General features: G+C 37.9%; 6 non-coding genes across 6 annotated transcripts; 4 read left to right on the top strand and 2 right to left on the bottom strand.

The window, feature by feature from the left end:
* Positions 1-715: 715 nt before the first annotated feature.
* TRNAY-GUA lies at positions 716-809 on the bottom strand. The gene is made up of 2 exons: positions 773-809; positions 716-751 (listed from the first exon to the last, which is right to left on the bottom strand). It is a non-coding gene; the product is annotated as a tRNA-Tyr (tRNA).
* A 346-nt stretch (positions 810-1,155) lies between these two features.
* Positions 1,156-1,227, top strand: TRNAD-GUC. The gene has a single exon. It is a non-coding gene; the product is annotated as a tRNA-Asp (tRNA).
* A 7,661-nt stretch (positions 1,228-8,888) lies between these two features.
* On the bottom strand, positions 8,889-8,982 carry TRNAY-AUA. Its single transcript has 2 exons — positions 8,946-8,982; positions 8,889-8,924 (listed from the first exon to the last, which is right to left on the bottom strand). It is a non-coding gene; the product is annotated as a tRNA-Tyr (tRNA).
* A 1,989-nt stretch (positions 8,983-10,971) lies between these two features.
* Positions 10,972-11,043, top strand: TRNAD-GUC. The gene has a single exon. It is a non-coding gene; the product is annotated as a tRNA-Asp (tRNA).
* Positions 11,044-14,199: 3,156 nt separating this feature from the next.
* TRNAD-GUC lies at positions 14,200-14,271 on the top strand. The gene has a single exon. It is a non-coding gene; the product is annotated as a tRNA-Asp (tRNA).
* Positions 14,272-15,839: 1,568 nt separating this feature from the next.
* TRNAD-GUC lies at positions 15,840-15,911 on the top strand. The gene has a single exon. It is a non-coding gene; the product is annotated as a tRNA-Asp (tRNA).
* The last annotated feature ends 129 nt before the right edge of the window (positions 15,912-16,040 follow it).

Here is a 16,040-nt window from a genome sequence, read left to right as displayed (position 1 = left end):
GTTGCAATTACATGGCCACACGCACCATGGTGTCACATTGGATATGGTTTACTTAAATAGTAATATGTGACTGTCCTGTTCTGCCGCGCGAGTCGTTGTAGTATAGTGGTGAGCAGTGTTGAAAAAATCGCGCCTTGGCGTTGGGCGGTGGGAGGACGCCGCGAGGAATGGCATAGACCGCCTAACCTGCCGGTTCGGCGAATTTTTTTTTTTTTTTTGAAAATGTCGAAAACGTTTTGGAAGGCATAACTTTTGACTCGGTTGTCTGATTTGGTCAAATTTGTTTTTAAATCGCGTTTTTTTTCGAGATCTATACACCGCAAACAGCCGAAAGCGGTTTGGTCCACTAATTTCTCAAAAAAATGCCTCTTTAGTTCTAAATTTTAGTTTTTTATGTATTTAGATGGTTAAAACAATATTTTGAACAATTTTACAACCACTTTCGTAAATAGTTTCTAAGAAACAACTATGGAAACCTTATGTTTTATTACTAAATTTAAAAAATTTTAATTTTTAATTTTATTAAAAATTAAAAAAATTAAAAAAAATAAATAAAAAAATCGGCGCCTAAGGGGCGCCTAACGTTTTATGCAGCATTGGTGGTGAGTATTCCCACCTGTCACGAGGGAGACCTGGGTTCGATCCCCGGCAACAGCGTTTCTTTTTTTAGCTCTTCAAAGGAATAATTAAAAAGCTTAATATTGTAAAAAATCAATCCGACCTGCCGGATTCGAACCAGCGACCTAAGGATTTCCAATTTAGATTAATCAAACTACAGTCGTCCGCTCTACTAACTGAGCTAAGGTCGGAGCAATTAACTATATTTTTGTCCGTATTGTACTCTTTTATGCCACATCGCACAATCCGACCTGGCCGTTCGAATGCAACGTAGAAAAAAACTTAACAGAAAAAATTATCGGTGTTAATGTTGTCCTTAATTGTTCTAAATCTTAAAGTACCGGGACTAGATTACACAAAATAAAGGTACAATAACTAAATTGAACAAAACGCTACAGTACAGGGACCTAACAGGTACTTTGTCCGACTATGAAATGTTAGTTTCAGTTGCAATTAGATCGCCACACGAACCATGATGCCACATTTGATTGGGTTTACTTAAATAGTAATATGTGACTATCCTGTTTTGTCGCGCGAGTCGATGTAGTATAGTGGTGAGTATCCCCGCCTGTCACGCGGGAGGCCCGGGTTTGATTCCCGGTAACGGCGTCATATTTTTATTTTTTTTTTTAAGCTCTTCAAAGGAAAAATTAAAAAGCTTAATATTGTAGAACATCAGTCCAACCAGCCGGAATCAAACCAGCGACCTAATGATTTCCAATTTAGATTAGTCCAACAACAGTCCACCACTCTACCAACTGAGCTAAGGTCAGAGCTGTTAACATTATTTTTGTCCGATTTATACTCTTTTATGCCATATCGCACAATCTGACATGGCAGTTCGAATGCCGCGTGGACAAACTTAACGGAAGAAATTATCGGTGTTAATATTGTCCTTAATTGTTCAAAATCTTAAAGTAAATAGACTAAATTACACGAAATAAAGGTACAATGACTAAATTGAACAAAACGCTACACTACGGGGACCTAACAGGTACATTGTCCGACTATGAAATGCTAGTTCCAGTTGCAATTACATGGCCTAACGCACCATGGTGTCACATTGGATAGGGTTTACTTAAATAGTAATATGTGACTGTCCTGTTCTGCCGCGCGAGTCGTTGTAGTATAGTGGTGAGCAGTGTTGCAAAAATCGCGCCTAGGCGCTGGGCGGTGGGAGGCCGCCGCGAGGAATGGCATAGACCGCCTAACCGGCCGGTCGGCGAAATTTTTTTTTTTTTTTGAAAATGTCGAAAATGTTTTGGAAGGCATAACTTTTGAATCGGTTGTCTGATTTGGTCCAATTTTTTTTTCAAATTGCGTATTTTTTCGAGATCTATACACCGCTAACAGCCAAAGGCGGTTTGGTCCACTAATTTCTCAAAAAAATGCCTCTTTAGTTCTTAATTTTAATTTTTTATTTATTTAGATGGTTAAAACAATATTTTGATCAATTTTACAACCACTTTCGTAAATAGTTTCTAAGAAACAACTATGGAAACCTTATGTTTTATTACTAAATTTAAAAAATTCTAATTTTTAATATTATTAAAAATATAAAAAATTAAAAAAAATAAATAAAAAAATCGGCGCCTCGGGGGCGCCTAACGTTTTATGCAGCATTGGTGGTGAGTATTCCCGCCTGTCACGCGGGAGACCTGGGTTCGATCCCCGGCAACAGCGTTTCTTTTTTTAGCTCTTCAAAGGAAAAATTAAAAAGCTTAATATTGTAAAAAATTAATCCGACCTGCCAAATTCGAACCAGCGACCTAAGGATTTCCAATTTAGATTAGTCCAACTACAGTCCACCACTCTACCAACTGAGCTAAGGTTATAGCTGTTAACATTATTTTTGTCCGATTTATACTCTTTTATGCCATATCGCACAATCTGACATGGCAGTTCGAATGCCGCGTGGACAAACTTAACGGAAGAAATTATCGGTGTTAATATTGTCCTTAATTGTTCAAAATCTTTAAGTAAATAGACTAAATTACACGAAATAAAGGTACAATGACTAAATTGAACAAAACGCTACACTACGGGGACCTAACAGGTACTTTGTCCGACTATGAAATGCTAGTTCCAGTTGCAATTACATGGCCACACGCACCATGCTGTCACATTGGATTGGGTTTACTTAAATAGTAATATGTGACTGTCCTGTTCTGCCGCGCGAGTCGTTGTTGTATAGTGGTGAGCAGTGTTGTAAAAATCGCGCCTAGGCGCTGGGCGGTGGGAGGCCGCCGCGAGGAATGGCATAGACCGCCTAACCGGCCGGTTTGGCGAAACAATATTTTGAACAATTTTACAACCACTTTCGTAAATAGTTTCTAAGAAACAACTATGGAAACCTTATGTTTTATTACTAAATTTAAAAAATTTTAATTTTTAATTTTATTAAAAATAAGAAAAATTAAAAAAAATAAATAAAAAAATCGGCGCCTAGGGGGCGCCTAACGTTTTATGCAGCATTGGTGGTGAGTATTCTCGCCTGTCACGCGGGAGACCTGGGTTCGATCCCCGGCAACAGCGTTTCTTTTTTTAGCTCTTCAAAGGAAAAATTAAAAAGCTTAATATTGTAAAAAATTAATCCGACCTGCCAGATTCGAACCAGCGACCTAAGGATTTCCAATTTAGATTAGTCCAACTACAGTCCACAACTCTACCAACTGAGCTAAGGTTAGAGCTGTTAACATTATTTTTGTCCGATTTATACTCTTTTATGGCATATCGCACAATCTGACATGGCAGTTCGAATGCCGCGTGGACAAACTTAACGGAAGAAATTATCGGTGTTAATATTGTCCATAATTGTTTAAAATCTTTAAGTAAATAGACTAAATTACACGAAATAAAGGTACAATGACTAAATTGAACAAAACGCTACACTACGGGGACCTAACAGGTACATTGTCCGACTATGAAATGCTAGTTCCAGTTGCAATTACATGGCCTAACGCACCATGGTGTCACATTGGATAGGGTTTACTTAAATAGTAATATGTGACTGTCCTGTTCTGCCGCGCGAGTCGTTGTAGTATAGTGGTGAGCAGTGTTGCAAAAATCGCGCCTAGGCGCTGGGCGGTGGGAGGCCGCCGCGAGGAATGGCATAGACCGCCTAACCGGCCGGTCGGCGAAATTTTTTTTTTTTTTGAAAATGTCGAAAATGTTTTGGAAGGCATAACTTTTGAATCGGTTGTCTGATTTGGTCCAATTTTTTTTTCAAATTGCGTATTTTTTCGAGATCTATACACCGCTAACAGCCAAAGGCGGTTTGGTCCACTAATTTCTCAAAAAAATGCCTCTTTAGTTCTTAATTTTAATTTTTTATTTATTTAGATGGTTAAAACAATATTTTGATCAATTTTACAACCACTTTCGTAAATAGTTTCTAAGAAACAACTATGGAAACCTTATGTTTTATTACTAAATTTAAAAAATTCTAATTTTTAATATTATTAAAAATATAAAAAATTAAAAAAAATAAATAAAAAAATCGGCGCCTAGGGGGCGCCTAACGTTTTATGCAGCATTGGTGGTGAGTATTCCTGCCTGTCACGCGGGAGACCTGGGTTCGATCCCCGGCAACAGCGTTTCTTTTTTTAGCTCTTCAAAGGAAAAATTAAAAAGCTTAATATTGTAAAAAATTAATCCGACCTGCCAAATTCGAACCAGCGACCTAAGGATTTCCAATTTAGATTAGTCCAACTACAGTCCACCACTCTACCAACTGAGCTAAGGTTATAGCTGTTAACATTATTTTTGTCCGATTTATACTCTTTTATGCCATATCGCACAATCTGACATGGCAGTTCGAATGCCGCGTGGACAAACTTAACGGAAGAAATTATCGGTGTTAATATTGTCCTTAATTGTTCAAAATCTTTAAGTAAATAGACTAAATTACACGAAATAAAGGTACAATGACTAAATTGAACAAAACGCTACACTACGGGGACCTAACAGGTACTTTGTCCGACTATGAAATGCTAGTTCCAGTTGCAATTACATGGCCACACGCACCATGGTGTCACATTGGATTGGGTTTACTTAAATAGTAATATGTGACTGTCCTGTTCTGCCGCGCGAGTCGTTGTTGTATAGTGGTGAGCAGTGTTGCAAAAATCGCGCCTAGGCGCTGGGCGGTGGGAGGCCGCCGCGAGGAATGGCATAGACCGCCTAACCGGCCGGTTTGGCGAAACAATATTTTGAACAATTTTACAACCACTTTCGTAAATAGTTTCTAAGAAACAACTATGGAAACCTTATGTTTTATTACTAAATTTAAAAAATTTTAATTTTTAATTTTATTAAAAATAAGAAAAATTAAAAAAAATAAATAAAAAAATCGGCGCCTAGGGGGCGCCTAACGTTTTATGCAGCATTGGTGGTGAGTATTCTCGCCTGTCACGCGGGAGACCTGGGTTCGATCCCCGGCAACAGCGTTTCTTTTTTTAGCTCTTCAAAGGAAAAATTAAAAAGCTTAATATTGTAAAAAATTAATCCGACCTGCCAGATTCAAACCAGCGACCTAAGGATTTCCAATTTAGATTAGTCCAACTACAGTCCACAACTCTACCAACTGAGCTAAGGTTAGAGCTGTTAACATTATTTTTGTCCGATTTATACTCTTTTATGGCATATCGCACAATCTGACATGGCAGTTCGAATGCCGCGTGGACAAACTTAACGGAAGAAATTATCGGTGTTAATATTGTCCTTAATTGTTTAAAATCTTTAAGTAAATAGACTAAATTACACGAAATAAAGGTACAATGACTAAATTGAACAAAACGCTACACTACGGGGACCTAACAGGTACTTTGTCCGACTATGAAATACTAGTTCCAGTTGCAATTACATGGCCACACGCACCATGGTGTCACATTGGATAGGGTTTACTTAAATAGTAATATGTGACTGTCCTGTTCTGCCGCGCGAGTCGTTGTAGTATAGTGGTGAGCAGTGTTGCAAAAATCGCGCCTAGGCGCTGGGCGGTGGGAGGCCGCCGCGAGGAATGGCATAGACCGCCTAACCGGCCGGTTCGGCGAATTTTTTTTTTTTTTGAAAATGTCGAAAATGTTTTGGAAGGCATAACTTTTGACTCAGTTGTCTGATTTGGTCAAATTTTTTTTTCAAATCGCATATTTTTTCGAGATCTATACACCGCAAACAGCCGAATGCGGTTTGGTCCACTAATTTCTCAAAAAAATGCCTCTTTAGTTCTTAATTTTAGTTTTTTATGTATTTACATGGTTAAAACAATATTTTGAACAATTTTACAACCACTTTCGTAAATAGTTTCTAAGAAACAACTATGGAAACCTTATGTTTTATTACTAAATTTAAAAAATATTAATTTTTAATTTTATTAAAAATTAAAAAAATTAAAAAAAATAAATAAATAAACGGCGCCTAGGGGGCGCCTAACGTTTTATGCAGCATTGGTGGTGAGTATTCCCGCCTGTCACGCGGGAGACCTGGGTTCGATCCCCGGCAACAACGTTTCTTTTTTTAGCTCTTCAAAGGAAAAATTAAAAAGCTTAATATTGTAAAAACTCAATCCGACCTGCCGAATTCGAACTAGCGACCTAAGGATTTCCAATTTAGATTAGTCCAACAAAAGTCCACCACTCTACCAACTGAGCTAAGGTCAGAGCTGTTAACATTATTTTTGTCCGATTTATACTCTTTTATGGCATATCGCACAATCTGACATGGCAGTTCGAATGCCGCGTGGACAAACTTAACGGAAGAAATTATCGGTGTTAATATTGTCCTTAATTGTTAAAAATCTTAAAGCAAATAGACTAAATTACACGAAATAAAGGTACAATGACTAAATTGAACAAAACGCTACACTACGGGGACCTAACAGGTACTTTGTCCGACTATGAAATGCTAGTTTCAGTTGCAATTACATGGCCACACGCACCATGGTGTCACATTGCATTGGGTTTACTTAAATAGTAATATGTGACTGTTCTGTTTTGCCGCGCGAGTCGTTGTAGTATAGTGGTGAGTATCCCCGCCTGTCACGCGGGAGACCCGGGATTGATCCCCGGCAAAGGCGTCTTTTTTTTTTTTTTTTAAAGCTCTTCAAAGGAAAAATTAAAAAGCTTAATATTGTAGAACATCAATCCAACCTGCCGGAATCTAACCAGCGACCTAAGGATTTCCAATTTAGATTAGTCCAACTACAGTCCACCACTCTACCAACTGAGCTAAGGTCAGAGCTGTTAACATTATTTTTGTCCGATTTATACTCTTTTATGCCATATCGCACAATCTGACATGGCAGTTCGAATGCCGCGTGGACAAACTTAACGGAAGAAATTATCGGTGTTAATATTGTCCTTAATTGTTCAAAATCTTAAAGTACATAGACTAAATTACACGAAATAAAGGTACAATGACTAAATTGAACAAAACGTTACACTACGGGGACCTAACAGGAACTTTGTCCGACTATGAAATGCTAGTTTTAGTTGCAATTACATGGCCACACGCACCATGGTGTCACATTGGATAGGGTTTACTTAAATAGTAATATGTGACTGTCCTGTTCTACCGCGCGAGTCGTTGTAGTATAGTGGTGAGCAGTGTTGCAAAAATCGCGCCTAGGCGCTGGGCGGTGGGAGGCCGCCGCGAGGAATGGCATAGACCGCCTAACCGGCCGGTTCGGCGAATTTTTTTTTTTTTTTTGAAAATGTCGAAAATGTTTTGGAAGGCATAACTTTTGACTCGGTTGTCTGATTTGGTCAAATTTTTTTTTTCAAATCGCGTATTTTTTCGAGATCTATACACCGCAAACAGCCGAATGCGGTTTGGTCCACTAATTTCTCAAAAAACTGCCTCTTTAGTTCTTAATTTTAGTTTTTTATGTATTTACATGGTTAAAACAATATTTTGAACAATTTTACAACCACTTTCGTAAATAGTTTCTAAGAAACAACTATGGAAACCTTATGTTTTATTACTAAATTTAAAAAATTTTAATTTTTAATTTTATTAAAAATTAAAAAAATTAAAAAAAATAAATAAATAAACGGCGCCTAGGGGGCGCCTAACGTTTTATGCAGCATTGGTGGTGAGTATTCCCGCCTGTCACGCGGGAGACCTGGGTTCAATCCCCGGCAACAACGTTTCTTTTTTTAGCTCTTCAAAGGAAAAATTAAAAAGCTTAATATTGTAAAAAATCAATCCGACCTGCCGAATTCGAACTAGCGACCTAAGGATTTCCAATTTAGATTAGTCCAACAAAAGTCCACCACTCTACCAACTGAGCTAAGGTCAGAGCTGTTAACATTATTTTTGTCCGATTTATACTCTTTTATGGCATATCGCACAATCTGACATGGCAGTTCGAATGCCGCGTGGACAAACTTAACGGAAGAAATTATCGGTGTTAATATTGTCCTTAATTGTTCAAAATCATAAAGTAAATAGACTAAATTACACGAAATAAAGGTACAATGACTAAATTGAACAAAACGCTACACTACGGGGACCTAACAGGAACTTTGTCCGACTATGAAATGCTAGTTTCAGTTGCAATTACATGGCCACACGCACCATGGTGTCACATTGGATAGGGTTTACTTAAATAGTCATATGTGACTGTCCTATTCTGCCGCGCGAGTCGTTGTAGTATAGTGGTGAGCAGTGTTGCAAAAATCGCGCCTAGGCGCTGGGCGGTGGGAGGCCGCCGCGAGGAATGGCATAGACCGCCTAACCGGCCGGTTCGGCGAATTTTTTTTTTTTTTTTTGAAAATGTCGAAAATGTTTTGGAAGGCATAACTTTTGACTCGGTTGTCTGATTTGGTCAAATTTTTTTTTCAAATCGCGTATTTTTTCGAGATCTATACACCGCAAACAGCCGAATGCGGTTTGGTCCACTAATTTCTCAAAAAAATGCCTCTTTAGTTCTTAATTTTAGTTTTTTATGTATTTACATGGTTAAAACAATATTTTGAACAATTTTACAACCACTTTCGTAAATAGTTTCTAAGAAACAACTATGGAAACCTTGTGTTTTATTACTAAATTTAAAAAATTTTAATTTTTAATTTTATTAAAAATTAAAAAAATTAAAAAAAATAAATAAAAAAATCGGCGCCTAGGGGGCGCCTAACGTTTTATGCAGCATTGGTGGTGAGTATTCCCGCCTGTCACGCGGGAGATCTGGGTTCGATCCCCGGCAACAGCGTTTCTTTTTTTAGCTCCTCAAAGGAAAAATTAAAAAGCTTGATATTGTAAAAAATTAATCCGACCTGCCAGATTCAAACCGGCGACCTAAGGATTTCCAATTTAGATTAATCCAACTATAGTCCACCACTCTACCAACTGAGCTAAGGTCAGAGCTGTTAACATTATTTTTGTCCGATTTATACTCTTTTATGGCATATCGCACAATCTGACATGGCAGTTTGAATGCCGCGTGGACAAACTTAACGGAAGAAATTATCGGTGTTAATATTGTCCTTAATTGTTAAAAATCTTAAAGCAAATAGACTAAATTACACGAAATAAAGGTACAATGACTAAATTGAACAAAACGCTACACTACGGGGACGTAACAGGTACTTTGTCCGACTATGAAATGCTAGTTTCAGTTGCAATTACATGGCCACACGCACCATGGTGTCACATTGCATTGGGTTTACTTAAATAGTAATATGTGACTGTTCTGTTTTGCCGCGCGAGTCGTTGTAGTATAGTGGTGAGTATCATCGCCTGTCACGCGGGAGACCCGGGTTTCCATCCTGGGCAACCGCGTTTTTTTTTTTTTTTTTTTTTTTTAAGCTCTTCAAAGGAAAAATTAAAAAGCTTAATATTGTAGAACATCAATCCAACCAGCCGGAATCTAACCAGCGACCTAAGGATTTCCAATTTAGATTAGTCCAACTACAGTCCACCACTCTACCAACTGAGCTAAGGTCAGAGCTGTTAACATTATTTTTGTCCGATTTATACTGTTTTATGCCATATCGCACAATCTGACATGGCAGTTCAAATGCCGCGTGGACAAACTTAACGGAAGAAATTATCGGTGTTAATATTGTCCTTAATTGTTCAAAATCTTAAAGTAAATAGACTAAATTACACGAAATAAAGGTACAATGACTAAATTGAACAAAACGCTACACTTCGGGGACCTAACAGGTACTTTGTCCGACTATGAAATGCTAGTTTCAGTTGCAATTACATGGCCACACGCACCATGGTGTCACATTGGATAGGGTTTACTTAAATAGTAATATGTGACTGTCCTGTTCTGCCGCGCGAGTCGTTGTAGTATAGTGGTGAGCAGTGTTGCAAAAATCGAGCCTAGGCGCTGGGCGGTGGGAGGCCGCCGCGAGGAATGGCATAGACCGCCAAACCGGCCGGTTCGGCGAATTTTTTATTTTTTTTTGAAAATGTCGAAAATGTTTTGGAAGGCATAACTTTTGACTCGGTTGTCTGATTTGGTCAAATTTTTTTTTCAAATCGCGTATTTTTTCGAGATCTATACACCGCAAACAGCCGAATGCGGTTTGGTCCACTAATTTCTCAAAAAAATGCCTCTTTAGTTCTTAATTTTAGTTTTTTATGTATTTAGAAGGTTAAAACAATATTTTGAACAATTTTACAACCACTTTCGTAAATAGTTTCTAAGAAACAACTATGGAAACCTTATGTTTTATTACTAAATTTAAAAAATTTTAATTTTTAATTTTATTAAAAATTAAAAAAATTAAAAAAAATAAATAAAAAAATCGGCGCCTAGGGGGCGCCTAACGTTTTATGCAGCATTGGTGGTGAGTATTCCCGCCTGTCACGCGGGAGACCTGGGTTCGATCCCTGGCAACAGCGTTTCTTTTTTTAGCTCTTCAAAGGAAAAATTAAAAAGCTTAATATTGTAAAAAATCAATCCGACCTGCCGAATTCGAACTAGCGACCTAAGGATTTCCAATTTAGATTAGTGCAACTAAAGTCACCACTCTACCAACTAAGCTAAGGTCAGAGCTGTTAACATTATTTTTGTCCGATTTATACTCTTTTATGGCATATCGCACAATCTGACATGGCAGTTCGAATGCCGCGTGGACAAACTTAACGGAAGAAATTATCGGTGTTAATATTGTCCTTAATTGTTAAAAATCTTAAAGCAAATAGACTAAATTACACGAAATAAAGGTACAATGACTAAATTGAACAAAACGCTACACTACGGGGACCTAACAGGTACTTTGTCCGACTATGAAATGCTAGTTTCAGTTGCAATTACATGGCCACACGCACCATGGTGTCACATTGCATTGGGTTTACTTAAATAGTAATATGTGACTGTTCTATTTTGCTGTGCGAGTCGTTGTAGTATAGTGGTGAGTATCCCCGCCTGTCACGCGGGAGACCCGGGTTCGATCCCCGGCAACAGCGTCTTTTTTTTTTATCCAACCTGCCGGAATCTAACCAGCGACCTAAGGATTTCCAATTTAGATTAGTCCAACTACAGTCCACCACTCTACCAACTGAGCTAAGGTCAGAGCTGTTAACATTATTTTTGTCCGATTTATACTCTTTTATGCCATATCGCACAATCTGACATGGCAGTTCAAATGCCGCGTGGACAAACTTAACGGAAGAAATTATCAGTGTTAATATTGTCCTTATTTGTTCAAAATCTTAAAGTAAATAGACTAAATTACACGAAATAAAGGTACAATGACTAAATTGAACAAATCGCTACACTACGGGGACCTAACAGGTACTTTGTCCGACTATGAAATGCTAGTTTCAGTTGCAATTACATGGCCACACGCACCATGGTGTCACATTGGATAGGGTTTACTTAAATAGTAATATGTGACTGTCCTGTTCTGCCGCGCGAGTCGTTGTAGTATAGTGGTGAGCAGTGTTGCAAAAATCGCGCCTAGGCGCTGGGCGGTGGGAGGCCGCCGCGAGGAATGGCATAGACCGCCTAAGCGGCCGGTTCGGCGAAATTTTTTTTTTTTTTTGAAAATGTCGAAAATGTTTTGGAAGGCATAACTTTTGACTCGGTTGTTTGATTTGGTCAATTTTTTTTTTCAAATCGCATATTTTTTCGAGATCTATACACCGCAAACAGCCGAATGCGGTTTGGTCCACTAATTTCTCAAAAAAATGCCTCTTTAGTTCTTAATTTTAGTTTTTTATGTATTTAGAAGGTTAAAACAATATTTTGAACAATTTTACAACCACTTTCGTAAATAGTTTCTAAGAAACAACTATGGAAACCTTATGTTTTATTACTAAATTTAAAAAATTTTAATTTTTAATTTTATTAAAAATTAAAAAAATTAAAAAAAATAAATAAAAAAATCGGCGCCTAGGGGGCGCCTAACGTTTTATGCAGCATTGGTGGTGAGTATTCCCGCCTGTCACGCGGGAGACCTGGGTTCGATCCCCGGCAACAGCGTTTCTTTTTTTAGCTCTTCAAAGGAAAAATTAAAAAGCTTGATATTGTAAAAAATTAATCCGACCTGCCAGATTCAAACCAGCGACCTAAGGATTTCCAATTTAGATTAATCCAACTATAGTCCACCACTCTACCAACTGAGCTAAGGTCAGAGCTGTTAACATTATTTTTGTCCGATTTATACTCTTTTATGGCATATCGCACAATCTGACATGGCAGTTCGAATGCCGCGTGGACAAACTTAACGGAAGAAATTATCGGTGTTAATATTGTCCTTAATTGTTAAAAATCTTAAAGCAAATAGACTAAATTACACGAAATAAAGGTACAATGACTAAATTGAACAAAACGCTACACTACGGGGACGTAACAGGTACTTTGTCCGACTATGAAATGCTAGTTTCAGTTGCAATTACATGGCCACACGCACCATGGTGTCACATTGCATTGGGTTTACTTAAATAGTAATATGTGACTGTTCTGTTTTACCGCGCGAGTCATTGTAGTATAGTGGTGAGTATCCCCGCCTGTCACGCGGGAGACCCGGGTTCGATCCTGGGCAAACGCGTTTTTTTTTTTTTTTTTTTTTTTAAGCTCTTCAAATGAAAAATTAAAAAGCTTAATATTGTAGAACATCAATCCAACCAGCCGGAATCTAACCAGCGACCTAAGGATTTCCAATTTAGATTAGTCCTAGTATAGTCCACCACTCTACCAACTGAGCGAAGGTCAGAGCTGTTAACATTATTTTTGTCCGATTTATACTCTTTTATGCCATATCGCACAATCTGACATGGCAGTTCAAATGCCGCGTGGACAAACTTAACGGAAGAAATTATCGGTGTTAATATTGTCCTTAATTGTTCAAAATCTTAAAGTAAATAGACTAAATTACACGAAATAAAGGTACAATGACTAAATTGAACAAAACGCTACACTTCGGGGACCTAACAGGTACTTTGTCCGACTATGAAATGCTAGTTTCAGTTGCAATTACATGGCCACACGCACCATGGTGTCACACTGGATAGGGTTTACTTAAATAGTAATATGTGATTGTCCTGTTCTGCCGCGCGAGTCATTGTAGTATAGTGGTGAGCAGTGATGCAAAAATCGCGCCTAGGCGCTGGGCGGTGGGAGGCCGCCGCGAGGAATGGCATAGACCGCCAAACCGGCCGGTTCGGCGAATTTTTTTTTTTTTTTGAAAATGTCGAAAATGTTTTGGAAGGCATAACTTTTGACTCGGTTGTCTGATTTGGTCAAATTTTTTTTTCAAATCGCGTATTTTTTCGAGATCTATACACCGCAAACAGCCGAATGCGGTTTGCTCCACTAATTTCTCAAAAAAATGCCTCTTTAGTTCTTAATTTTAGTTTTTTATGTATTTAGAAGGTTAAAACAATATTTTGAACAATTTTACAACCACTTTCGTAAATAGTTTCTAAGAAACAACTATGGAAACCTTATGTTTTATTACTAAATTTAAAAAATTTTAATTTTTAATTTTATTAAAAATTAAAAAAATTAAAAAAAATAAATAAAAAAATCGGCGCCTAGGGGGCGCCTAACGTTTTATGCAGCATTGGTGGTGAGTATTCCCGCCTGTCACGCGGGAGACCTGGGTTCGATCCCAGGCAACAGCGTTTCTTTTTTTAGCTCTTCAAAGGAAAAATTAAAAAGCTTAATATTGTAAAAAATCAATCTAACCTGCCGGATTCGAACTAGCGACCTAAGGATTTCCAATTTAGATTAGTGCAACTAAAGTCCACCACTCTACCAACTGAGCTAAGGTCAGAGCTGTTAACATTATTTTTGTCCGATTTATACTCTTTTTTGGCATATCGCACAATCTGACATGGCAGTTCGAATGCCGCGTGGACAAACTTAACGGAAGAAATTATCGTGTTAATATTGTCCTTAATTGTTAAAAGTCTTAAAGCAAATAGACTAAATTACACGAAATAAAGGTACAATGACTAAATTGAACAAAACGCTACACTACGGGGACCTAACAGGTACTTTGTCCGACTATGAAATGCTAGTTTCAGTTGCAATTACATGGCCACACGCACCATGGTGTCTTATTGCATTGGGTTTACTTAAATAGTAATATGTGACTGTTCTATTTTGCTGTGCGAGTCGTTGTAGTATAGTGGTGAGTATCCCTGCCTGTCACGCGGGAGACCCGGGTTCGATCCCCGGCAACGGCGTCTTTTTTTTTTTTTTTTTAAGCTCTTCAAAGGAAAAATTAAAAAGCTTAATATTGTAGAACATCAATCCAACCTGCCGGAATCTAACCAGCGACCTAAGGATTTCCAATTTAGATTAGTCCAACTACAGTCCACCACTCTACCAACTGAGCTAAGGTCAGAGCTGTTAACATTATTTTTGTCCGATTTATACTCTTTTATGCCATATCGCACAATCTGACCTGGCAGTTCAAATGCCGCGTGGACAAACTTAACGGAAGAAATTATCAGTGTTAATATTGTCCTTATTTGTTCAAAATCTTAAAGTAAATAGACTAAATTACACGAAATAAAGGTACAATGACTAAATTGAACAAATCGCTACACTACGGGGACCTAACAGGTACTTTGTCCGACTATGAAATGCTAGTTTCAGTTGCAATTACATGGCCACACGCACCATGGTGTCACATTGGATAGGGTTTACTTAAATAGTAATATGTGACTGTCCTGTTCTGCCGCGCGAGTCGTTGTAGTATAGTGGTGAGCAGTGTTGCAAAAATCGCGCCTAGGCGCTGGGCGGTGGGAGGCCGCCGCGAGGAATGGCATAGACCGCCTAACCGGCCGGTTCGGCGAATTTTTTTTTTTTTTTTTGAAAATGTCGAAAATGTTTTGGAAGGCATAACTTTTGACTCGGTAGTCTGATTTGGTCAAATTTTTTTTTAAATCGCGTATTTTTTCGAGATCTATACACCGCAAACAGCCGAAGGCGGTTTTGTCCACTAATTTCTCAAAAAAATGCCTCTTTAGTTCTTAATTTTAGTTTTTTATGTATTTACATGGTTAAAACAATATTTTGAACAATTTTACAACCACTTTCGTAAATAGTTTCTAAGAAACAACTATGGAAACCTTATGTTTTATTACTAAATTTAAAAAATTTTAATTTTTAATTTTATTAAAAATTAAAAAAATTAAAAAAAATAAATAAAAAAATCGGCGCTTAGGGGGCGCCTAACGTTTTATGCAGCATTGGTGGTGAGTATTCCCGCCTGTCACGCGGGAGACCTGGGTTCGATCCCCGGCAACAGCGTTTCTTTTTTTAGCTCTTCAAAGGAAAAATCAAAAAGCTTAATATTGTAAAAAATCAATCCGACCTGCCGGATTCGAACTAGCGACCTAAGGATTTCCAATTTAGATTAGTCCAACAAAAGTCCACCACTCTACCAACTGAGCTAAGGTCAGAGCTGTTAACATTATTTTTGTCCGATTTATACTCTTTTATGCCATATCGCACAATCTGACATGGCAGTTCGAATGCCGCGTGGACAAACTTAACGGAAGAAATTATCGGTGTTAATATTGTCCTTAATTGTTAAAAGTCTTAAAGCAAATAGACTAAATTACACGAAATAAAGGTACAATGACTAAATTGAACAAAACGCTACACTACGGGGACCTAACAGGTACTTTGTCCGACTATGAAATGCTAGTTTCAGTTGCAATTACATGGCCACACGCACCATGGTGTCACATTGCATTGGGTTTACTTAAATAGTAATATGTGACTGTTCTATTTTGCTGTGCGAGTCGTTGTAGTATAGTGGTGAGTATCCCCGCCTGTCACGCGGGAGACCCAGGTTCGATCCTTGGCAACGGCGTCTTTTTTTTTTTTTTTTTAAGCTCTTCAAAGGAAAAATTAAAAAGCTTAATATTGTTGAACATCAATCCAACCTGCCGGAATCTAACCAGCGACCTAAGGATTTCCAATTTAGATTTGTCCAACTACA

Source organism: Ipomoea nil, unplaced genomic scaffold, assembly GCF_001879475.1.
Source record: "Ipomoea nil cultivar Tokyo-kokei standard unplaced genomic scaffold, Asagao_1.1 scaffold3056, whole genome shotgun sequence".
In the NCBI taxonomy this organism is placed as follows: domain Eukaryota; kingdom Viridiplantae; phylum Streptophyta; class Magnoliopsida; order Solanales; family Convolvulaceae; genus Ipomoea; species Ipomoea nil.
This window is presented reverse-complemented; position numbering and strand designations above follow the sequence as displayed.